The 22,527-nt window shown below is 38.8% G+C and overlaps 1 protein-coding gene and 1 pseudogene across 16 annotated transcripts in view; one reads left to right on the top strand and one right to left on the bottom strand.

The window, feature by feature from the left end:
* Positions 1–22,527, top strand: part of Hmbox1 (homeobox containing 1) — a 133,452-nt gene that overhangs the window by 7,478 nt on the left and 103,447 nt on the right. The window lies entirely within an intron of this gene.
* Positions 15,472–15,734, bottom strand: LOC117705588 (non-histone chromosomal protein HMG-17 pseudogene; annotated as a pseudogene).

Genomic DNA, 22,527 nt, shown 5'->3' on the forward strand with positions numbered 1-22,527 from the left:
CCTTGTATTTATCTGGTTTCACATATATATATATATATATATATATATATATATATATATATATATATACTGTAAAATAAGTAAATAAATAATGTTTTAATTAGGAATTATTTGGCCTCAAAGAAAAATATAAGGGTATAGCTGCTTGGGATTGAAAGTAAATGTTTTTTAAAGAAAATTTTAGTGTATATGTGTATGTGTGCGTGTGCGCGCGCGCGCGTGTGTGTGTGTGTGTGTGTGTGTGTATGTGTGTGTGTAAAGCCTTTAGAATATCAGGTCTCTTGAAATTTTGCCTTCAAAAATTAATTCCTTAGTTCCTTCCCTTTTAATGTATATCACTGTTCTTCTCAGAGTCTTCATTATTTCCAGACCGTTGAGCTGCTGAGAAACATGGACTTTGGAGCTAGATTGTTCTGATGTACCTCTAATCTTTACAATTTACTCTTTGTATAAACTTCCATGTGTTTCAGTATCTCCATTCGTAAGCTAAGGTAAATAACAATATCTGTTTGAGGCTAGTAAACTGGCTCAGCCAGTCAAGGTGCTTACCTCCAGGCCTGACAGCCTAAGTTTGATCTCCAGCAACCACATGGTGAAAGGAGAGAGCTTCTGAAAATTGTCTTCTGACCTTTACATGTGCACGTGTGTATGCACACACATGTAAAATAATAAGTAAATGTACTTAAAATAGTATCAATCTAATAGAATTCTTGGGCTTATGAGAACATTTGCACTGTGCTTAAGATAGTGGTTGGCACAGATTAAAACAGCACTTCATTATTAGAGGTTCTGTGTTTCTGTTCCCAGGATCTGCGTGTCCTCCTTAACTCTTAGGATTCTTCTGTAATGCAAGCAACCCCTTTCTAGCTAATATTTTGTGTGTTTATTCTCTTCTTAATTTTCTTTACGTGTAGGACTTCATTACTTCCCACATAAATACCTGTTGAGATCATTGCAGCATAAAACAGCCTTCCTGCCTCGTCAGCACCCTCAAAATGATTTTCACTGGACTAGTCATGTATGTATGGACTTTACCTGAGTTCATATTGTGCTTCTGATAATTTTTGACTCCTGTGCTTCTTAAAGCTTCTAGTATTTTCTTTCCTCCTTGAATAGCATTTTACTTTTTTATCCCTAAAGATGTTTTCTGTGATTCATTTAAGTGAATTATCCCTTCTTCCCATGTTTTCAATATTTCCCCTCTTACTATTTGCCATGTTATTCAGTTAACACGTCTGTATATCCTTGTTTTACCAGTTAGGATCTTATCTAATAACCCAGTTAAATCCTTCCTCCTGAGGAAGCATTTTCCAGTGAATCTTGACACACTTATGCCAGTCCATTTCCTCTTAAGCCCTGCTTATTTATAATCCTAACTTTTTGTATTTACTTTTAAGGCATGTTGCATTTTTAGTGGGTTAGCGTCCATGCCTGTGTCTGAAGGCACTCCCTATGCTGAGTGTTGGATTTGATTCTCCTGCTGACTGAAGCTTTTGTGGTTCTCCTTTGTCACTTTTTTACATCTATCTGCTCTCAGTGTCCAGCCACAGCTGATGGGTCACTGTGTTTCCTCATATATAGACTTATTTCCCTTTTTTCTTAATTTCTAAATTTTTGGAAATCATAAGTAACTGAACAGTCATTTACTTTGCCTGTCCACTTGCTAGTGAACACTAAAGCTTCTGAAATGTCTGTGTAGCTGCTTTCATCTGGTGCTGTGGGCCTGCAGTGGCCTTCCCTGGGAGGGTTAGCAAGGCTGTCCTTGTGCCTCTCCCACCTGTGGGATTGCTTCTCCTGTTCTTCTTCATCCCTTTGTTTTTACAACCTTTGCTTCTTAGGCCTGACCTGGTAATCCTGTGCCTTTGTCTTTATGTCAGAAAAAGATAGGGAAAAGATGAAAATCCTGAAAATCAAGTAAGACTATCTTCTTTGGCAGTCCACTTGTTGAGTGATTGTGCTCTGGCTTCCTGGTGAGTGGACAAAAGTCTTCTTTAGTGACTTTATTTGAACAAGAGTGGTCAGGGAATGAAAACAAAGTTAATATAGCAAAAATCATTACAAAGTGATTCTCCAAATATTTTATTTTAATAAAAATATTTGGTTTGTTCACACTAACGGATCGAGAGCTGTAGCTCCCAACTGGAGTAGTGGAGAGTGCTTGTGGGCCACTTTGGTTGTCACTACCAGAGTAAAAGTGCTGTGGTCATCCAGTGGGCAAATAGTATCTCTCCATCCCAACAGAGAATTTTCCCATCCAAACTAACAGTTGTATCAGAGTCCAAAAAGGTGATCTTGGGCCACAGTCTGCTATTATTAGAGTGCATGGATTGGCTCTGAATATCAATCCATTTGTCTTATATATACTATACATTTTTAAAGGATTTATTTATTTTATGTATATGAGTACACTGTAGCTGTCTTCAGACTCACCAGAGGAGGGCATCAGATCCCATTACAGATGGTTGTGAGCCGCCGCCATGTGTTTGCAGAGATTTGAACTCAGGATTTCTGGAAGAGCAGTCAGTGCTCTTAACCACTGAGCCATCTCTCCAGCCCTATACTATACATTTATGATGTTGTTTGAGCGTTTTTTTAAAATGAAGATCTTTCTTTTCTTTCTTGTTTTTTTTACATTTTTGTTTTATGTGTATGCCTGCATAAATGTCTGTCTACCAAGTGCATTCAGTACCCACAGAGGCCAGACAAGGGTGTTGGGTCCCCTGGAACTAGAGTTTCAGACAGTTATCTGCCAGGTGAGTGCTAGGAATTGAATGTGGGTCGTCTTCAAGAGCTGCTCTGCTTCTAACCCCTGAGCCATTTCTTCAGCCCTAAAATGAAGGAAGATCTTAAAGACACAATCTGTGAGTCATATTTTAATGTCTAATTTCCCCAAGTCTTTTACAGTAGTCTTGCATCCACTTTTCTTGTTTTCAGTAAACGATCTTAAATTGTATCAAAACATTTAACCCCCTTTTTTTTTTTGGTAATAAACTTTTTATAGAAACAAGTACTCCAGTTCACATTTTGCCAACAAAGACAATATATAATTATGTCCCACCATTGCAAGGTCAGCTGGGACCTTGTGGTATAAGGAAGTACCCTTGGCACACAATGGAGTTTGTGAGGTGCTTGTTTTGTATAAGTCGGGGTTCTCCAAAGGAACAACTGATAGAATGAATATGTATATATTATCGTGAGACTTTAGAATAGCTTTCATAGCGTAGGCCAGTCTAGGTAGTCCAACAGTGAGTGTCAGGCTGGAGAGGCTGAGAAGCCTTGTGCTGCTCAGTCCATGAGGCTGGGTGCTTCAGCAGTACCAGTCTTGTGCCAGAACTTTGGAGAATTCCTGGGGAGCTGCTGGTCTTCATTCTGTCTTGGAGGCCTGACATTAGTTCTAATATTGTTGAAGGAATGCGGCAGCAACAGGATAAATGATTGCTTCAGATAATCTTATCAAGAAAGTGCCTCACAGATGTGCCCAGTGGGTTGCAAATTAGCAGATTCCTGCTCTAGTTCATTTGAAAACCAGGATTAGCCAGTGCAGTTAGCTTCCCTTGTCTGTTGTTTTAGGAAGAGTACCTAGATAGCATGATTATTAAATAGAGGTCAACCAAGAGCTTATGAGTGAAAAATAAGAAGCTGAACTGTGGTTGTAAATTGTTCTCAAAGTAAGTTCACTGGTAAGTCTTTTTCTTACCTAATGAATAAGTGCATCCCTACTCCTCTACCCCCAAGGACAAAACAAACAAAACCCTCTATAAGCATAGAGTAACATTAAATTACAAGTGTAGTGTTTTGCCCCAGATTGATAGGATTCATGAGGGCATCAGGGAGGAAAAGGGACAGTGAAGTCTCCTGTTCCCTCTTTACAAAGAGTAATGTTCTTTGCTCTTGGTGATAGGAATGTTAGAGACTCTTTGATTATTTGAAGTAGCCAAGAGCCTTTTCTGTCTTAGAGGTTATCAAGTCATTTGTGTTCTGAGTTCTAGTGTTAAGCCTGAAAACTGTGAGCAGAAAGGCCAAATCCATGATTGTCCAATTGAAGCAAGCTTTATTTTGGGTACACTTGGGACTCCCCAGCCTTTCCCTAAGTCAGGATTTTAGAGAACAGTCCCAGTCTTCCTCCTACTTCCCTTTTATCAGAGAGATAAGGTGTTCACAGAGCGGGTTGACTGTTTACATTGTTAGAAAGATACAATGGAAGGGAAGGAACTGGGAAGGAACAAAGGGAAGGGAATCATGGGGTCCCAAGCTTAGTGTGGGGTGAAAAACATGTTTTGTAGTTTACCTCAGATCTAAGACACAGGAACTTATTCTTAATTACAGATAGAAACCTTAACTTGCAAGGACTTAACTCAGAACAAACAGGAACTTATTCTTTGCAACAAACAGAAACCTTAAGCGGCATTTAACACAGGGCAAACAAGAACTTACTCTTTAACTATAAACAGAAACCTTACCCTGCAAGGTATTGTTCCTGCTTTGGTCTTCTGCTAGTTGCTTTCCTGGGGGTTTATTGATTTATGTATTTATTTACTTCTTTTCCTGGTTCTTAGGATGGAATCTGCTGCTAAGAACATAGTCTTGTCTTGAAATAAATTTGATTGTGTGCTTCAGAAGATGCTACTAGCTGGCCTTAGATCCTATTTGACAACTCTATTTTACCCAAGCCAACTTCATGATTTTGTTTGTTTGTTTGTATTACCTTTATTTAGACCTTTGTATTTTGAACGCCATCAGCTAGTTTTCTGCCTTTTACCAAGGTATTCTTTTTTTTTTTTTTTTTTTTTTTAATCTATTTTTTTAAAGACAATATCTGGCTATATATATTCCAGGCTGCCTTTTCCCTCCAAATCCTCTTGTCTCTATCAACTGAGTATTGGAATTACAGATGTGTGTTACCACTTCTGACTTGTACTTTTATATTCTCTCCTCTCTTTCTCTTTCACTTCCGTTTCCCTCTTTTTCTCTCCTCCCCTCCTTCCTCCCTTCTTCCATGCTAGAGATTGATCTCAGATCTTCAACATATAAGCATACTATCATTGAACTACATTCTTAGTTCCTGAAAGATTAAACACAAAACCAACAGTGGATAGCTTGTCGTCTTTTGTGTCTTTTTTTTTTTTTTTTTTTAAGAATTTTTTACTTTATGTATATATTTGTACACTGTAGTTATTTTCAGACACACCAGAAGAGGGCATTGGATCTCATTACAGATGGTTGTGAGCCACCATGTGGTTGCTGGGAATTGAACTCAAGACCTCTGGAAGAGCAGTCAGTGCTCTTAACCACTGAGCCATCTCTCCAGCTCCCAGTCTTTTGTGTCTTATCGCTTTGGCTTAACATTAATTGTTGAAGTTCATCCATGTTGTAGCAGATATTACTATGCCTTTCCTTTTTATTGCTTAACATTTCCATTGTTTATAAATGTGCTTGCTCAGTAGCTAATGGATAGTTTAAGGACATTAAGAATATTGCTTAGGTGACACCTGCCCACAGTTTCTCTTATGTTTTCATTTCTCTTAGGTGGGCATCTAAGACTAGTAGTTTTAGTTTGAGTGTTAAATTTATGTTTAGCTTTTTAAGAAACTAACAAATTGCTTTTATTTTATTTTCTGTTTTTATTTTATTTTATTTTATTTTATTTTATTTTATTTTATTTTTGAGGCAGGATCTCAATATGTAGCTCTGGCTGTCTTGGAACTCACTATAGAGACCAGCCTGGCCTCAAACTCAGAGATCCACCTGCCCCTGCCTCTTAGTGCTGGGACTATTTTCTCTTAGTGGTGAATGGCTACAGTTTCTCTGTCTGTGTTGTCACTTGTCTGCCTTTGTGTTTGTGTATTGGTTACAAATTTCTGCATCCTTGCTAGTGTGCCTTGTCTGTTTATGATAGAGGCATGCAATTCTTTCACACCCTGGCTGACACTTGTAATTTTTTTTCCTACTTTCTTTATGGCCATTCTTATGGGAGTGATGTTAATTTGGTTATCTGGTAGCTGATGATGGGCATCTTTTCAGAGATTTGTGCATATTTTTGAGTGAGTTGCCTGTTCAGGTAATTGTTCATCTCATGGTTGCATCATCATCCTGTGATTGAGTTCTAGGAATTTTTTGTTTTCAATGTATTTTTGTTCATTCTTATAAACAGATAATTTACATATACCTTTTCAAAATCTTGCTACTTTTCAAAGTCTTGCTACTTTTCTCTCTTGCCTTTTTTCTGTCCTTAATGAATTTTTAAGGGAGAGTCTTTCAATTCAGTAAAATTGATGCTCATTTCAAAGATTAGAGGGGACAATAAATTGATAGGCAAGTGACAGAGTATCTTACCCCATTCTTCACCTTTCCTTCAGAAAGTACTTAAATCCTATCCTGGTGGCCCATATTCATGGTCTCAGTACTTAAGAGACAGAGGTAAGAGGATTCAGAACTAAAGCTACACACATACACACACACACACACACACACACACACACAGAGAGAGACAGAGAGACAGAGCGACAGAGACAGGAGAGACTGCTTAAAACAAAACAAAATAAAACAGAAGTACTCCATAGTCCTGCATCTGTGTCACAATTTCAAACCTCAGTCTCAGCAGCCATTTTCACTGTACACTATCTTTTGTCATAGTTACTTGAGCAGTCAGATGTCATAGGTGGAATAACAGACACTGACTGTCCTACAAGTATAAGCTAAAAGTATATTTACTAGGCTAAGGATGTAGCTCAATTGGTAAAAAGCATGTTTAGCATGTATGAAGTCCTAGGTTCTATATCCAATGTCAAATTTGGCACAGTGCCACACTCCTGTCACCCCAGCACTCAGGAGTAGGATGCAGGAGGATCAGAAGTTCAAGGTCATTCTTAGCTATCAAGTGAATTTGATGCCAGAATGGGATACATGAGACCCTGTCTCAAAGAAAGAAAAAAAGCAAATTTATTGCATGAAGTATCTTTCAGAATTGTTAGCAAGACTACAACAAGATGAATCTCATACACTGTGAAAACTATGGGAGACAGCTCCTGGCAGAAACCACAACCAGAGCTACACCATAGGTGTGTTCTGGTTAGGACAGCAGCATTGTTGCTACATGCAGTTGCTGGCAGTGGAATGGCACTCATGGTGTTCATTGCACTTGGCCTTGGTGACGCTTCACAGGAGGTTTCTTTCTGACTATTTGGGACACCCATTCTCAGCATACGAGGCATGTATGTTTGCCTATACTCCACATTCAAAAGACATTCAGATTTCAGTCTTTCATATGTTTTAAAGTTTCTTGATGTGAGTCAGAATCCATCTTTTAGTCTTAAAAGAAATTCATAAGCCTTGAAGTGTAAACCAAATAAAGTTCCATGGACTCCAGTTTTACATCTAGGTCCTGCTGTATCTCCTTTCTCCTTCCCAGACAATATCGATTATTCTCACTGTGTTTCCTGATGCAAGCCACCAGCGTCTGATGTACATGCTTACTCATCCTCAAAACTTTTACAATGCCACTGAAATCTGCGAACAAGTTTTGTTCTTCTAGCTTACTATCTCAGCTATTTTTGTCATTAATGACCCCTTCTCACTTCAAAGACTTTCTGCTTTGGCTTCTTTTATTCCCCGGTTTTGTTTTTCCTTCTTTGTCTCTTACAGGTAGCTTCTTGTCTGTCCAGACTTCAAGTTTCTCAAAGCTCTAACCCACTTCTGTTGTGGGTTTCATTTTTTTGTTTCATTTTATTTTAATCCATATGCACTTAAGCAGGCTTATCTATTCCCATTGTCTAATTTTCCAATAGCAGAGGAGCCCAGGCCTCTGTGTACTCCACTGGACATCCAGCTAAACATTTTCTCTCAAGTGTTTCAGGAACCTCAGTTACCACTTCTGAAATCACAGTTGGCTTTCTCTCTTCCTCCATTGCTGTAGTGCAGTACTTCTCAGCCTTCTTGATGCTGTGACCCTGTCATACAGCTCCTGCTGTGCTGACCCCCAACCATAACATTATTTTTGCTACTGTGTAATTGTAGTCTTGCTACTGTTAGGAATCATAATGTCAGTAGTTACTATGCGGGATATCTGATAGGTGACCACCAAAGGGATCGCGACGTACAGGTTGAGAGCTGCTGTTCTATAAGAAATGACACCAATAGCCAGATACCTGTTTCTACTAGCAGACTGGCATTCTCTGCCTCTTACCTCCTCAAATCTCAACTTTATTTCCAGACAGCTCCTGGTTGTCAGGATGTCTGTTTTCCTCTTACATATCACTCATGCCTAAGCCACCATCAGTGGTAGCCTGAAATAGTTATCACACAGAAGAATCATGTGGATAATGTTATTCTTAAATTTGTTCATCATCATGGTATTTCACACAGTATTGCTTCTGACCAAGGAACTCATTTCACAGCCAGAGAATTGTGACAGTGGGCGCATGATCATGGAATCCACTGGTCTTATCATGTTCCCCATCATCCTGAAGCAGCTAGTCTGATAGAAAGATGGAATAGCCTTTTGAAGACGCAATTACAGCGCCAATTAAGTGACAGCAGCATGGGGGGGCTGGGGCAAAGTTCTTCAGAAGGCAGTATATGCTTTGAATCAGTATCTGATATATCGTACAGTTTCTCCCATATCCAGGGTCCATAGGTCCAGGAATCAAAGGGTGGAAAAGGGAATAATTCTACTCACTATCACTCCTAGTGACCCTCTAGGAAAATTTTTGCTTCCTGTCCCCACAACTCTAGGTTCTGCTGGCCTAGAAGTTTTGGTCCAGAGGGGAGAGTGCTCCTACCAGGAGCCACAACAAAGATTCCATTGAACTGGAAGCTCAGACTTCCCTGGTCATTTTGGGTTTCTAATGCCCTTAAACCAACAGGCTAAGAAAGGAAGGAATAACAGTGTTAGGAGGGTGATAGATCCAGATTACCATGGGGAAATTGGATTGCCTCTCCACAATGGAAGTAAGCAGGATTATGTCTGGAGTACAGGAGATCCTTTAGGATGTCTCTTAGTACCACCATGTCCTGTGGTTAAAGTCAATGGGAAACTACAACAGCCTAATCCAAGCAGGATGACAAAGAACACAGACCCCCTCAGGAATGAAGGTATGGGTCACTCCTCCAGGAGAAGAGCCTAGACCTGCTGAGGTGCTTGCCGAGGGTGGAGGAAATCAGAATGGGTGGTAGAGGAAGGTAGTTATAAATGCCAGCTAAGGCCATGTAACCAGTTGCAGAAATGAGGATTATAAAGTGATATGAATGCTTCTATTTTGTTAAGAATATATTTGTCTTTCTTCCAATTTCTTTAACATCAATTGGTATTTATGTTGAGATAATACTAAAAGAATGTTCCCAAGGGACATTGCCCCATTGTAAATTCACAAATATGCTTACGATTATATGAGGAATAGTTTTATCATGTTAGGCATATTCATGACCTTGTTCTTGTTTCATGTGGACATGAGATATTATTTGTGTCAGGTTGACACGGGGTGGATTGTGGTAGCTATTCCTAGTTGTCAACTTGTCTATATCTGGAATGAACCACAATCCAGAATTGGAAGGCTCACCTGTGATCCTAATCTTGAGGCATAGTGGCTATGAAAAGCTTAGGCCCAGGCAAGGTAGTAGATGCTTTTAATCCCAGGAGACTAAGGCAAATCCCAGATCACACCTTTAGTCTGGGCCACACCTTCTGCTGGAGACCTACATAAGAACATTGGAAGAAGGAAGGCTTACTCTTCTTTGCCTGCTTGCCTTGTGTGACTGAGCAACTTCTAGATCCTTGGACTTCCAGTCACTGCTGCTGCTGACCATTGTTGGGGAGTTGGACTACAGACTGTAAGTCATCATAACAAATTCCCTTACCATATAGAGACCACCCATAAGTTCTATGACTCTAGAGAACCCTGACTAATACACTGCCCTTATGAGGAAACTACACAACCTAATCTGCCTCCTGGGACTGTTCAAGGGCCTTGCTCCCTCTGATCTCCAGTGTCATTATCTGTTTTCTTCTTGATTTTGATAGTCTAGTCTTTTTGAACCTCTCAGCTGGCAAACATCTTCTTGCTGTAGTTGTCCCTCACATTTGGGAGGAAGTTAGAAATTCAACCTACTTAACTGTTTATAGAACACAAATTAAGTTTTCCAACAGAATCCTCATTTCTGCCTTTTATGTGGGAGGGTCTCTGCTGTACAGGAGAAGTGGGTGTGGGTAAGTGCCTTTTACTGCTCATTATTGGGACCCACATCTGCCTGGAGGTTAGCACAGCAGCTGTGAACCAGCACCAAAGGCAGACTTGTCACCACAGTGAAATACCTCTGACATCTCAACTAAAGTAAGGCCTCAGCAGCAATTGAGTTAATAAGTGAATATCTGATTTCAAAACAGTAAAGATGTATTTTTTCTTTATTATTTCAGTGAGAACCTCACTTATTGAAATGTATTCTACTTTATTTGAGAACAGTGTTATATGTTATCTGTGTAATATAGGAATGAAATAGTTTATAAAAGCTAGCTAGTGTGTTATGCACATGGATAAAGTAAAAGAATAACAATGAGAATTCAAGCCGGGTGGTGGTGGCACACTTTAATCCCAGCACCTGGGAGGCAGAGGTAGGTGGATTTCTGAGTTTGAGGCCAGCCTGGTCTACAGAGTGAGTTTTAGGACAGCCAGGGCTACACAGAGGAACCCTGTCTCGAAAAACAAAAACAAACAAACAAAAAAAAAACAAAAAAAAAAAAACAAAAAAACAAAAAACAAAAACCCAAACAATGAGAATTCTACTTAACCTACTTTTATTTTTTTCAAAGATGGCATTACAAATGCTGCTGGAATAGACTAGGGGTTAGGATACTTTCAGTTGGAAAATTACAAATTCTTTGAAAATAACTTTATAAATTTATTTATTTTAATGCAGCAGGAAAAGATATGGTAACAGCTGACCTAGTGACACTAACATATCCTCTGAAATCTTACTTGTTGTTATGTTGTGCTTATTTTGCTGATTATCATTATTAACTTTCTGCAGCAGCTCTGTCTAACAGAAACAGAATAGAAGGGGCTGGAAAGATGGCTCAGGGGTTAAGAGCACTGTTGCTCTTCCAGAGGACCCAGGTTCGATTCCCAAAACCCTCTTAGTGGCTCACAACTGTACAGATGTAACTCCAGTTTCAGGAGATCTGTTGCCCTTTTCAGACCTCCATGGCCACCAACCACACAAGTGATGCAGACATACATGCAGAAATGACTTGTGAACAAAAAGTAAAAATTTTGAAACATTTTTAAAGGAAATATAATGGAAGGCAACATTTTAAATTTAAATGTTCTAGTAACTATATTTCAGCAAATAAAAAGAAACATTTGGAATTAAATTTAATGTCTTCTATTTAACTCAGCTGTCCAGCACATTACTATTTCAATATGTTCTTGGTGTAAAAATGACTAGGGAAACGTTTTATATTCTTTTCTTACATTAAGTCTTCAGATTAGTATTTTACTTTGAGAACACATTTTTTTTTTTTTTTTGAGACTATTTTCAAAGCACAGCAGCAGGCACTTTCAGTGGTTCCTCCTGAGGCAGCAGGAGTCAGTTTGGGGGCCTTGTGGGTGAAATGCTATGGCGGATGCAGTGCAGTCAAGACCCACTGTGGGAGAGTGATGTCAACACTAAACTTTCCCTTTGGGTTTTCTTCCAAAAATTTTGTGATTTGGGATGTTATATTTAGATCTGTCATGTATTTTGAATTAGTTTTTTGTTGTTGTTGTTTATTTGTTTTGTTTTTGGTGTTTTGAGACAGAGTTTCTCTGTGTAATTCTTCCTGGCTATTCTGGAACTTGCTTAGTGTAGACTGGACTGGCCATGAGTTTACAGAGATCCACCTGTATCTGCCTCCCAAGTGCTGGTATTAATGGTGTAAGCCACCACTGGATTTTGTTGTTGTTGTTTTAAATAAAAGCTTGAACTATTCCTTGAGGTTGCAGTTTTTACCCATGGATGTCTTGTTCTCTCCTCAGGTATTGAAAAGGCCGTCCTATCTACCTTGTGTTGCCTTGGCACCTTTGACAGAATTGTGGTGGTCTTCCTTTATGTAACCACACATGGCTTAGAATCAGCTTGCTAATGTGTGTCATAAGCCCTTCAGGAATTCTCACTGGCTCTTAGTAGTCAGAAGTGGATGCATCTTAGTAACACTCAGTCTCCTGGTTGCTCTGGTTACTTACAAGTTCCTTGATCTCTTTCTCGCTTATGGTTTTCATTTATTGGTATGCAGATTCTATATCTGTTAGATTTACATTTTTGGCTTTTTGGTATTTTATGGCTCAGTGCTATTTTGAAAGATACTTAATTTTTAAAAGATATATTCTGTTTTATCCGTATAAACATTTTGCCTACATGTATGTATGTGTACCACATTTATGGTGCCTGAGTTGGTCAGCTTGGATGTTTGGAATTGGTGATGAGCCAACATGAGGGTGCTAGAAGCTGAACCCGTGTCTTCTGTAAGTGGAACAAGTGCTCTTTAACCACTGAACTACCTCTTCAGCTCTGTAAATGGTAAATGTTTAAGAAAAACAAGTGGGGCTGGAGAGATGGCTCAGTGGTTAAGAGCACTGACTGTTCCTTCAGAAGTTCTGAGTTTAATTCCCAGTAACCACACAGTGGTTCACAACCATCTGTATGTAATGGGATCTGATGCCCTCTTCTAGTGTGTCTAAAGACAGCTATTGTGTACTCATATATACATAAAGTAAATACAATAATTCTTTAAAAAAAAAAAAAGAAAGAAAAATAAGCAAAACTGTTAGATTCTAGATCAGTCCTAGAAATGCAGTTGGTTTTTCTCTATTGTCCTGGTGTCTGGCAGCTCTCCTGAAGTCACACACTCAAAGAACGGGGTTTTCTCTCTGTCTCTTTCTTTTCATAGAAACTTTGAGTTTTTTAATATTATAATCATCTGTGGATAATAGTTTATGTTTTCGGTTATCATATTGACTAAGACTTTGGGTATGATGCTGCAGAAGAGCTGTTAGAGCCACAGACAGTCTTGTTTCATTGTTGAGGGAAAGCGTTCCACTTTTCATGATTAAATACGATGTCAGCTGCATTAGCGACAGCATGCCTGTTCTGTTTCTAGCTCACTCTAGCTTTTAGATATGAGCCTCATCGGGTGCTGTTTCATCATTACTGATTCCTATGTGCTTGGCTGTGATGTTGATTTGTATTGGTTGATTGTTAGATACCACATACACCTTCTATGTGTGGTATTTGCTCACGTACTGCTAAGAATCCTTTTTATCTCTCTTTGTGAGGAATAATAGTATGTATTTCTCTTACCCTGTTAGTTAATTTTCTGGCTTTTACATTAGGATAATTTTTGACCTGTGAAACAGTTTGGGGGAATGTTTTCTTCTAGTTCAGATTCTGAAATAAATTAAGAAAAACTATCATTATTTTCTCCTGGACTGGTTAGTCAAGTTGGCAGTGAAGTCATCCTGGTGAAGAGTTTTCTTTGTTGGCATATTTTCTTAGTGCAAATCAATTTCTTAAAAAGGTACTGGACTATATAGGTTTTGGGGATTTTGTTTGTTGGTTCTTTGTTTTGGTAGTTTATGTGTTCAAGGAGAAGATCCATTTCATTAAGTTTTGGGTGTGTGTGTGTGTGTAAATGCCAGAGGTTGACATCAGGTGACCTCCTCTGTCATTCTCTATGTTATTGAGACAGGATCTTTTGCTGAACCTGAGGTTTACCCATTCTGCCCCACTGGTTGGTCATCATGCTCCAGGAGTCTGCCTGTTTGCTCTGCAGGTGTTGGGTTTATAGAGGTGATTGTGCTGTTCATGCCCAGTGTTTCAAGAATTTCATACATAACTGCACTGCATGTTCATCATATTCACCCCTCATTCCTTTCCCTAACTCATTTCAGGTTCACCCTGATTTTTTTCTATACCATTCTTACTTCCTTCATTTCCTTTCTCTCTTTTTAAAAAATAATCCACTAAATTCAGTTTGTTCTACCTATACCTATGGGTGTGGAGCCATTCTCTAGAGCATTGTCACCTTACCAGGGGCCACGTAGTCAAACAAACTGACTCTTATCTTTAGAATCAATCAACTACCAGTAGCTCACCAGTTAGTAGGGAGCTCTTGAGCCTTTCTCTCTCTAAGAAGGAGGCTGATTTGAGTCCATCCTATTCTTGTTCTTGAATATGAGCAAAAACATGCTAATTGGAACTCCTTGACATTTATCCTGTTACTCTTACACTAGCATAATAGGAAAGATGCAGCTGTTACAACATGATAGTACATGGCTAGATTATGTTATGATTTAATGAGTGTGTGTAAGCATGTGGTGCCTTACACCATTTTGACTGGACTCTTAATTAGCTATGGTTGAATATTCCTAACAAGTGTCCTCACTAGTTGTTTCTTCATCCCTTAGTGACAGAATGGCCTGTCTTAGACACTGCTGCCACACAGGGCCTTCTCTGTCATCCTTTCTCCTGAGATTGTTTCAGTGAGAAAATAAGACCATGTAAATGTAATAATCCACAGGTACCAAGCACTCCTACTGCTATCAGAAATTCATTCTTTCTCCTACTGTTACCTATGCAAGCCTTCGCTTTCAGCCACACTCACCTAGTTCATTCCTGTGATATTTTTTGTTTCCCCTTCCTTAACATCTTTGGTACAGTACTTCTGATTCTCTGGACTGCTCTGCTCCCTCTTCTTACCTAACTTTATGGCCTTTTTTCTCCAAGCCTAACTGTAACCAGATTTATTAAAGATATTTTTCATAAACAATCATGGTATTTCAGGTAGTACATGGGCAGACAATCAACAGTATACAAGAACTTCCACATTCCCTTCTTGTATAGACTACCAAAATCAGAAAGCCACTGTAAAGCCCAACGAAGTCTTCATTCAGTGTTTTGAAAAGAGGAAAGTAGCTTAGAGAGAGGGTTGACATTTCACATTAAGGATGTTGTTTAACAACTTTTTCAGGTAATGAAAATGACAGAATTATCAATCTGAAGATTCACAGTCTTTTATAAAAGGAACCAGTGCTCTTCTGAGAACACTCGAACACCCAGTAGACTGGAAAACTAATTTTGGGGGTCAGGTTCCAACAGCTCTCTGGATTTAAGGGAATTAATCTATGATGATGGTACAGGGAAAAGAGGATATAAAAATGAATATAGAGTTTCCCAGACCACAAGACATTTTGTGCCATGGTGGCCACCTATGTCAAGACCAGGATATCTCTCCTGGAAGCCAACAGGAGCCTTTCAAAATTATCAGGAAAAGATGTTTTCTGTCATCAGTCCAGGTTGGGAGATATGCTCCTTCCACCCAACAATGAAATGTTTTGTGTGCTAACAATATAGCTTTAAAAAAAAAAAGTAAAAAGAAATTCAGTGTTTTTATAAAACTTGATAAAAAATAGTATTCCAAACTGTACCATCACCAGAAATACACAGTTACCCAACATGCACACAGTCACGTGTCATCTCAGCACCTTCAGCTTTCTGTGCCTGGTCTGTTTTGGCATCTCCATTTTCTGCAGGAATATTCGCATCCTCCCCTTGGGTACCTTCTCTCCCTTTGCAGGGGCCGTTTTAGGCTTGGGCTCTGGCTTTGAAGGAGAAGGTTTAGCAGACAACCTTGCAGATCTTCTCTGTGGCTCGTCCTTCACCTTGGCTTTGTCTCCTTTAGCATCCCCTTCAGCCTTTCTTTGGAGCATGACAGGGGACATCAGCTGTCATTAGGGATAGAGCAGTGTACTGGTTTGATACATCTGGGGGTTGTCCTCCATGCTTCTTCCTCCATGGTCTTTTTGAGTTTTCGTTTATTAGAGTCTTAGGGGATCATTCTCACCCATGAAACAGTTGTGACACGTGTTATAGGTACTATTTGTTATTCAGCTTTTTCTTCTTGAAGTAGATGTCACCCAGGCTTGTTTTGAATTCTTGGCTCAGTGATCCTCCTACTTTGGCCTCATGGGTGGCTTGGACCACAAGTATATACCTCAGTGTGTGTGTGTCTTGTGTGTGTGTCTGTATCTGTGTCTGTGTGGCTGTGTCTGTGTGGCTGTGTCTGCATGTCTCTGTGTGTGGTATTGAATGCTCCTGTGTGTATAGTAAAGATTGATCACAGGACAAGTACTCTACCACTGAGCTGTGCTCTAGCCTTGATTTTTATCCATTATTTATCATGTATTTGTGTGTCTTCAATAATCCTGGAGCACATACGATTCATAGTGTCAACCAGAGTTGACATAAGGGGCCCCAGAAAAGAGCAGCTGTCAGTCGAAAGTCAAACCAAGAAGCCATAGTAATTTCTAGCTCTTCTGCACCCTGTCATGTAACAGCATCTGTTACTAGAGAACTGGGAAATCACCTAGGTACTTGGGTGAGGCAGCCTAAGATTAAGAACACCTTCCCTAGGGTCCCTTCCAGACAGAACATAAAACAGATTACAGGAGAGAGCTATTGAATAATTTTTAAATAAAATGACAGAAAAAAAGTCCATTTTGAGAGAATAGCAAGGAGGGCTGATGAAGGCAAGAACAGAGAACTGTCCTGAATCTTGGCTGAATGTAACATTTATTAAAGTGGCTATTGAATGAAGAAACGGGGAGCAGAAGACATGACTGCTCCTAGGTATGGTGGAGGAGCAGGTTTCTTATAGATATGTGGGAGAACAGAACCAGAGGCAGGGGGATCTGGGAGTGTCCAGAGTGGACATGACCTTGAGTTATACCATGTGGAGAGAGGGAAGAGAAGGGAACCAGGTGCAGCAGCCAGAAGGCCCAAGAGAACAGGTAACCAAAATGGTTGGATTATCTGTGAAGAGCAGCCCAGCCCCCTGGGCTGGAGGGTTTAAGGTAGAGGGTGGGGCATGTCAGCCAGGAGGGCCCTGAACCAAGTAGAGACTGAAGGACTCCAGGGAGAACTCAGTGGCCGGTGTACACTTTGATATGGCACCTCAGCCATTTGTCCCAGGTTTGGAACCTAACAGATACAGAAAATTGCTTTCTGCCCAGTCTGACATAAGCTTTGGGTGTGAGAATGCACAGCCTAAGAAGAAATCCTAACTACTCTTATTGCTGTTGGTTTAGCTTTGTCATCAAAGCCTGTTCTATGGAGCCAGAACTCTGAAAAGGTGTTTGAGGAGAGAGCAAACTTATTTATTACTGTCAGTGAATCTTTTTAGCTTTTGTTAGCTTTAGGCCAGGAAGGAATAGCTAATTGTATTAATACTTACTGTCATCAGTTTATCCTTTAGGTCTGTAGGTAGTTTAAAGTCTTGCCCTGGCTCATCTTTAACAGCTACAAGTTCCAGCTGCTCTTCTGGGTCATTTGTAACCAAGCAGTTTGGGACTGATGGTTGGAAAGGTTAGTGTTGGAGATGTTAAGCTGCATCTGAAAATCTGCCTCACATTCCCTTTCTTCCTGCCTACTCCACCAGCACTATGGGTCTGCCATTATCTCACCCACATTTATAGAAGCCTTGTGCTGGTGTGAGTGACTGCCTTAAAGTACGGAGATGCTTGAAGGAGTGTTTGAGCAAAAGTGACAGTGATTCTGTTGCTTAGCTAAAATGCTCTAGGAAACAAGCTACATTTTAAAACTGAATTTATTTTTATTATTTTTAAATTATGTAGTGTGTGTGTGTGTGTGTGTGTATGTGTGTGTGTGTGTGTGTGGCTTTGTGCACATGAATGCAGGGAATGCAGTTGGCCACAAAAGCTAGAGGTGTCAGAGTTTCTGGAGCTGGAGTTACAGGTCCTTATGAACCATCTGCTATAGGTGCTGGGAATTGAACTCAGGTCCTCTATGAGTCAACTCTTCAGCCCAAGAAACTATAATTTGATGGCAGTAATAAGTAGAATAAGGTATAAAGGTTATTTAATAGACCATTTCAAGTGGTGTGCCACTTAACTTAGCACTTGAATAACAAGAATGAGCCAGCTGTGAAAAGCACATTTTAGGCTCAAAAATGATAATGACCTTGAGAAATAAGCTGCCTGAGCCTAGGTCAAGGTGAGTGAAGAATAGAAGCCAAATCTTGTAAGAAAGTGTGAGTATACCTTAGTAAGGGATTACATTTTATCCTATGTGCAGTGGAAGCCACTATGGACTTTAAATAGGGACTGGCCATGAATTGACTTACAGATGAAGGCTACTGTGGCTGTCCTGAGAACTGCTGGTGAGCTGTTTCCTGAGTCTTACTTCCCTCCTCACTGCACCGCCCAGGAGCTCTAGCAGACACTGCAGTTGGACAGATCCACATGAGAGAGCTTTCAGTGTTCTGTCATAATTGTAATCAAATATTAGGTGTTTGTTCATACTTTATTATTTTGAAGAAGTTATTTTTTATGCATATTTGGCTGAATTTTGTTATTGTTTTTAAATCATGAATTGAAGGTTTTTTTGTTTGTTTGTTTGTTTTGTATTTATTGAAACGGTCAAAGACAGCCTGTTAATATGATAAAGCACTTTAAGGGGTTTGAAGCATTAAGCCATCTTACACTGTCATTATGTTAGTCAGGATTGTAGGAACCTTTTGTTTTACTGGACTTAGTTTGTCATTTTATCATTTCCTAGTATTTTATTAAGGTTCCCTGCACATGTTCCCAAGGGATACTAGCACATGGATTGCTTTGCCCTTAATGTATTTGACTTGATGTTATAGTGATACTAACCCTGTCTGTTGAGTTGAAAAATGCTTGCTTGCCTTCTGTTTTTTGAAATAGCTTATATGAATTGACATTATTTCTAACTTAAATGCTTGGGAGAATTTACTGTGAAGCCAAAAAGCTGAACAGTAAAAAGAATTGGTAAATTTTATTTAATCAAAACCTTTTCTTCTAAAAGCATGATTGAATAACAATGGGGTCATATTACAAATGGATGTGTGTGTGTGTGTGTGTGTGTGTGTGTGTGTGTTGAGATAGGTATGATTTGTAGTCTAATTTTGTGATGTGTCTCCAGTAGAGTGTAGAATGGCCAGTGCTGAGAGCTTAACTCAAGAGCCTCTTGTATGCAGTTCTAACTAACTCCAGTTAGAAGTCACTTGTGAAAGATGCTGTTAAATTACTGAGAGGTTTCTCATTTGTTTTTAATGTCCTTTGAGCTTCAGTTTTCTTCTGTTGTGAGATGAAAACACTAACATTGTACAATAGCATCACTATGATAGTCAAGTGAAGAAACAGACACTAATAGTGTACAAAGTGTTATTGCCATTAGTGTATTCTCATTAGTTACTGTCATCTATACATAGTTGGTCCTTCATAGTTTCTCTTTTTTAGGAAACAAATTATATTTAAAAAGAATCTAAAATACTTTTTACTCTTTTAATAGATAAATAAATTAGAATTTAATCTTCTGATTCTTGTTGACTGTGGGAATCAGAAGTAGGTATAGCCAAATTATTTTCATACTCTCTTTAAAGAAAATCCAATCACACTATCTATCATTGCATGCACTCTGTAGTTTATGCCAAACTAGTCCCTTTTACCAGTGCTACTTTTATGAGCAATTGAAAGTTGAAATGCAGATACAATAAGTGGTAATCATTTGTTGTTGTACAGTTTAATACTATGACATTTTAAGGATATATTATATGTTATGTAGCTGAACCAAAACAACAAACTAATCAATCATTAGTGATTTTTTTTCCTGAAAACTTCTACTTTTTGAGTTTTAATAATATTCCACAATTTATAAAGTATAAACATCCACTGCAAGAAAAGAAAAATAGTTACGTGGTTCTCAAGAAATTCTTAGGTATTTTGAGCTATAAAGAGAATAATTTTATGTCAAGTGAGAAAACCCTGTGGCTTCACAGACCCACTCGTCTGTGACACAGAGAAAAATTAATATTTTCAATATTTAGATAACCAGAGACTCAGTCATGCATTGCATATTTAAACTTTCTACAATATATATTTATTTCAGTTGATGTGAGTGTTTGCCTGTATGCATGTATGCTCACATGCATGCCTGGTGTCTTTGAGGGTCAGAAGAGGAAATTTTATCCCCTGGAACTGAAGTCACAGTAAATAGTGTGAGCTACCATGTGGGTGCTGGGAACTCAACCCAGGTCCTCTGAAATAACAGCAGGTGCTCTTTCTTGTTGAGCTGTCTGTCCAGCCCAAGGATCTTTTTCTATGATAGATCAGTGATCCACAAAGCTATAAACAACAGCTCTGGGGACGAAGCCTCATATTGATATAAAACTGTGGCTTAACAGAAGTAACACAAGCACAGCTCATTTATTAAACCTTTTTTTCCCCTTTCACCTATCTCAGTAGCTATGTAGTGTTTTTATGTTTGGCATTTATCTCTACATTTTTCATACACCCTTGTGTATTCATTTGACATTCAAATGTTCCACAATGTAGGTAAGGTGGGTCTTATAGACACTTAAACACAGGAAAATTAAAAGCAAAATAATAAGGCAGAAATAGACTCCAATAATCTGGAATTCCTGGTTCAATGTTTGTTGAAATATTTGTAGATCATTATTCGTCTCCTCTCACTATTTATTAAGTAACAGCCATGTTCCAGGAACTGTCTCAGGTAAAAGGAACATAATAGAGAACAGAGACATACATACATGGTTTCTACCTTCCTGAAGCTTCTAGTGTAGTGAGGATTATTACTTAAATAGCCATACAGATGCAAAGTTTCACTCCAGTGCACTTTTTAATGGGGGTACCCCCAGGTGCTATGAGAACTTAGACTGTGGAGAGTTAACCTTGTCAGATTGGCAGGAAAGGGGACCCTTGGGAAATAAAGTCCAGGTCTGAAGGCTAGTTATCACATAAAGGAAAAAAAGAACTATCAAGCCCAAACAAGTGGGATATCTTGTGCAAAAGAGCTACCACTGCAGGAGGGGACATTGCAAACTGTAAGAGAATTGAAAGAGTGGGAGTTGGCATAGAGATCACAATTTACTGGATTCTGACCACCGAGGCTGAGGAATGGGTGTTTGTTTTAATGAGTTCCCTGTGTCATGTAGATGTGTTCATGTCTGAGTGACTCCTGCTTTATTTTATCAGTTGCTTCCTAGTTTACCCAGACAGTTCACGAAACTAAGGGATCTGCTAACTCCATTCACAAGTCATCAGGTTATCTCATGCAGGGAGGTTTATCACTTTTAGGGAATAAACGAAGAATTCACCAAGCTGGTGACCTTTGGCTTAGGTTTTATTAATGGGTTGAATTTCCACAAAGAAGCCTCTGTAAAGAAATGACAAGAAAATGAAATGCTACCCCTTACTGTAAATACTTTGTCTTACTGTAGCCCTTCTACATGGCATTTGTTTCTAGAATATCATCCCCACACTGTATTAATGTTACAGAAGTCTGGTAGCTTATAAAGCTTTGTTAGTTATACCTGTGCTTGTCCTATTAGGTTAGAGGTATAAGTATCATTTTTTTTTTTTCCCCAGAGAAAGCCAGCTGTGGCAGGTTGATTTGTACATAGTCACATTTCAATACTTGCCAACCTTCATTTCCCAACCACTGCAATGAGGAATAGATACCAAAGTCTGTTTTCTGGAATATGAAATTGATGGAGTATGAACTCTGCTAATAACTTAAGACAAAAGACAGCAACCTTGGCTTTAGTGAAATGAAGGTAAATGGGCAGGAGAGGTATTTTCAGTGAAAACAAAATTGATGTTTGGAGAAGTAGAAGTTGGATAAATGTCTCTGGTGACACATTATTTTGCTTTGTTTAAAATTAAAATTTTCCTGTGTTTAAGTGTTTGTAAAACATGCCTTACCTACATTGTGGGGCATTTGAACATCAAATGAATACGTGAAAGTGTATGAAAAATGTAGAGGTAAGTATCAAACATAAAATTATACTACATAGCCCCTGAGATAGGTAGGAGAAAAACAGGGCATAGTAAATGAATTATGCTGTTTTCGTTTCTGTTAAGCCACAGATTTATATCAACATGGAGTTTCATCTCCAGAGCCTCTGAAGTAACTCCCTGCTAATCTAAGAAACACCTTTTCCTAGCAATTGTATAAGACAATATCATTCATCTTCACATATGAATTCACATTACCTAAAGGTGGCCTTTGGTTTCTTTGTTTTTTATGGTTTAGCAAATATTATAGTTTTTATTTTTATTATCTGTATATTTAGAACTATTATTTTTGTGCTATAGGGCATATGCAGATTGTATATATTATTTTAATTCTGGATAAAATTGAAAAAGGAAAATAGTAAGTTGAATTAAGATAAATACTTTGTTATATTTTTAGACAGGGCAAGATGTCTTTAACTTTTAAAAAAAGAAAGCAACTCTGTATTTGACTATTCTGTAATTTTCTGCCAATATGTTACAAGGATATGCTTATGTTCTCTGTGTGTTCCCCAGCTCTCTTTTCTCATTCTTCTAATTGTCCTTTTTAATGAGAACAATCTGGGATGCTGGGGTACGCACAGTCATAGAATCAAGAGCACGAATCATTGCTTGGTGGCTAGAAGAGCAGTATTTTAAAGTAGTTGAA

The sequence above is a fragment of the Arvicanthis niloticus genome, chromosome 3 (genome assembly GCF_011762505.2).
Source record: "Arvicanthis niloticus isolate mArvNil1 chromosome 3, mArvNil1.pat.X, whole genome shotgun sequence".
Classification (NCBI taxonomy): Eukaryota; Metazoa; Chordata; class Mammalia; order Rodentia; family Muridae; genus Arvicanthis; species Arvicanthis niloticus.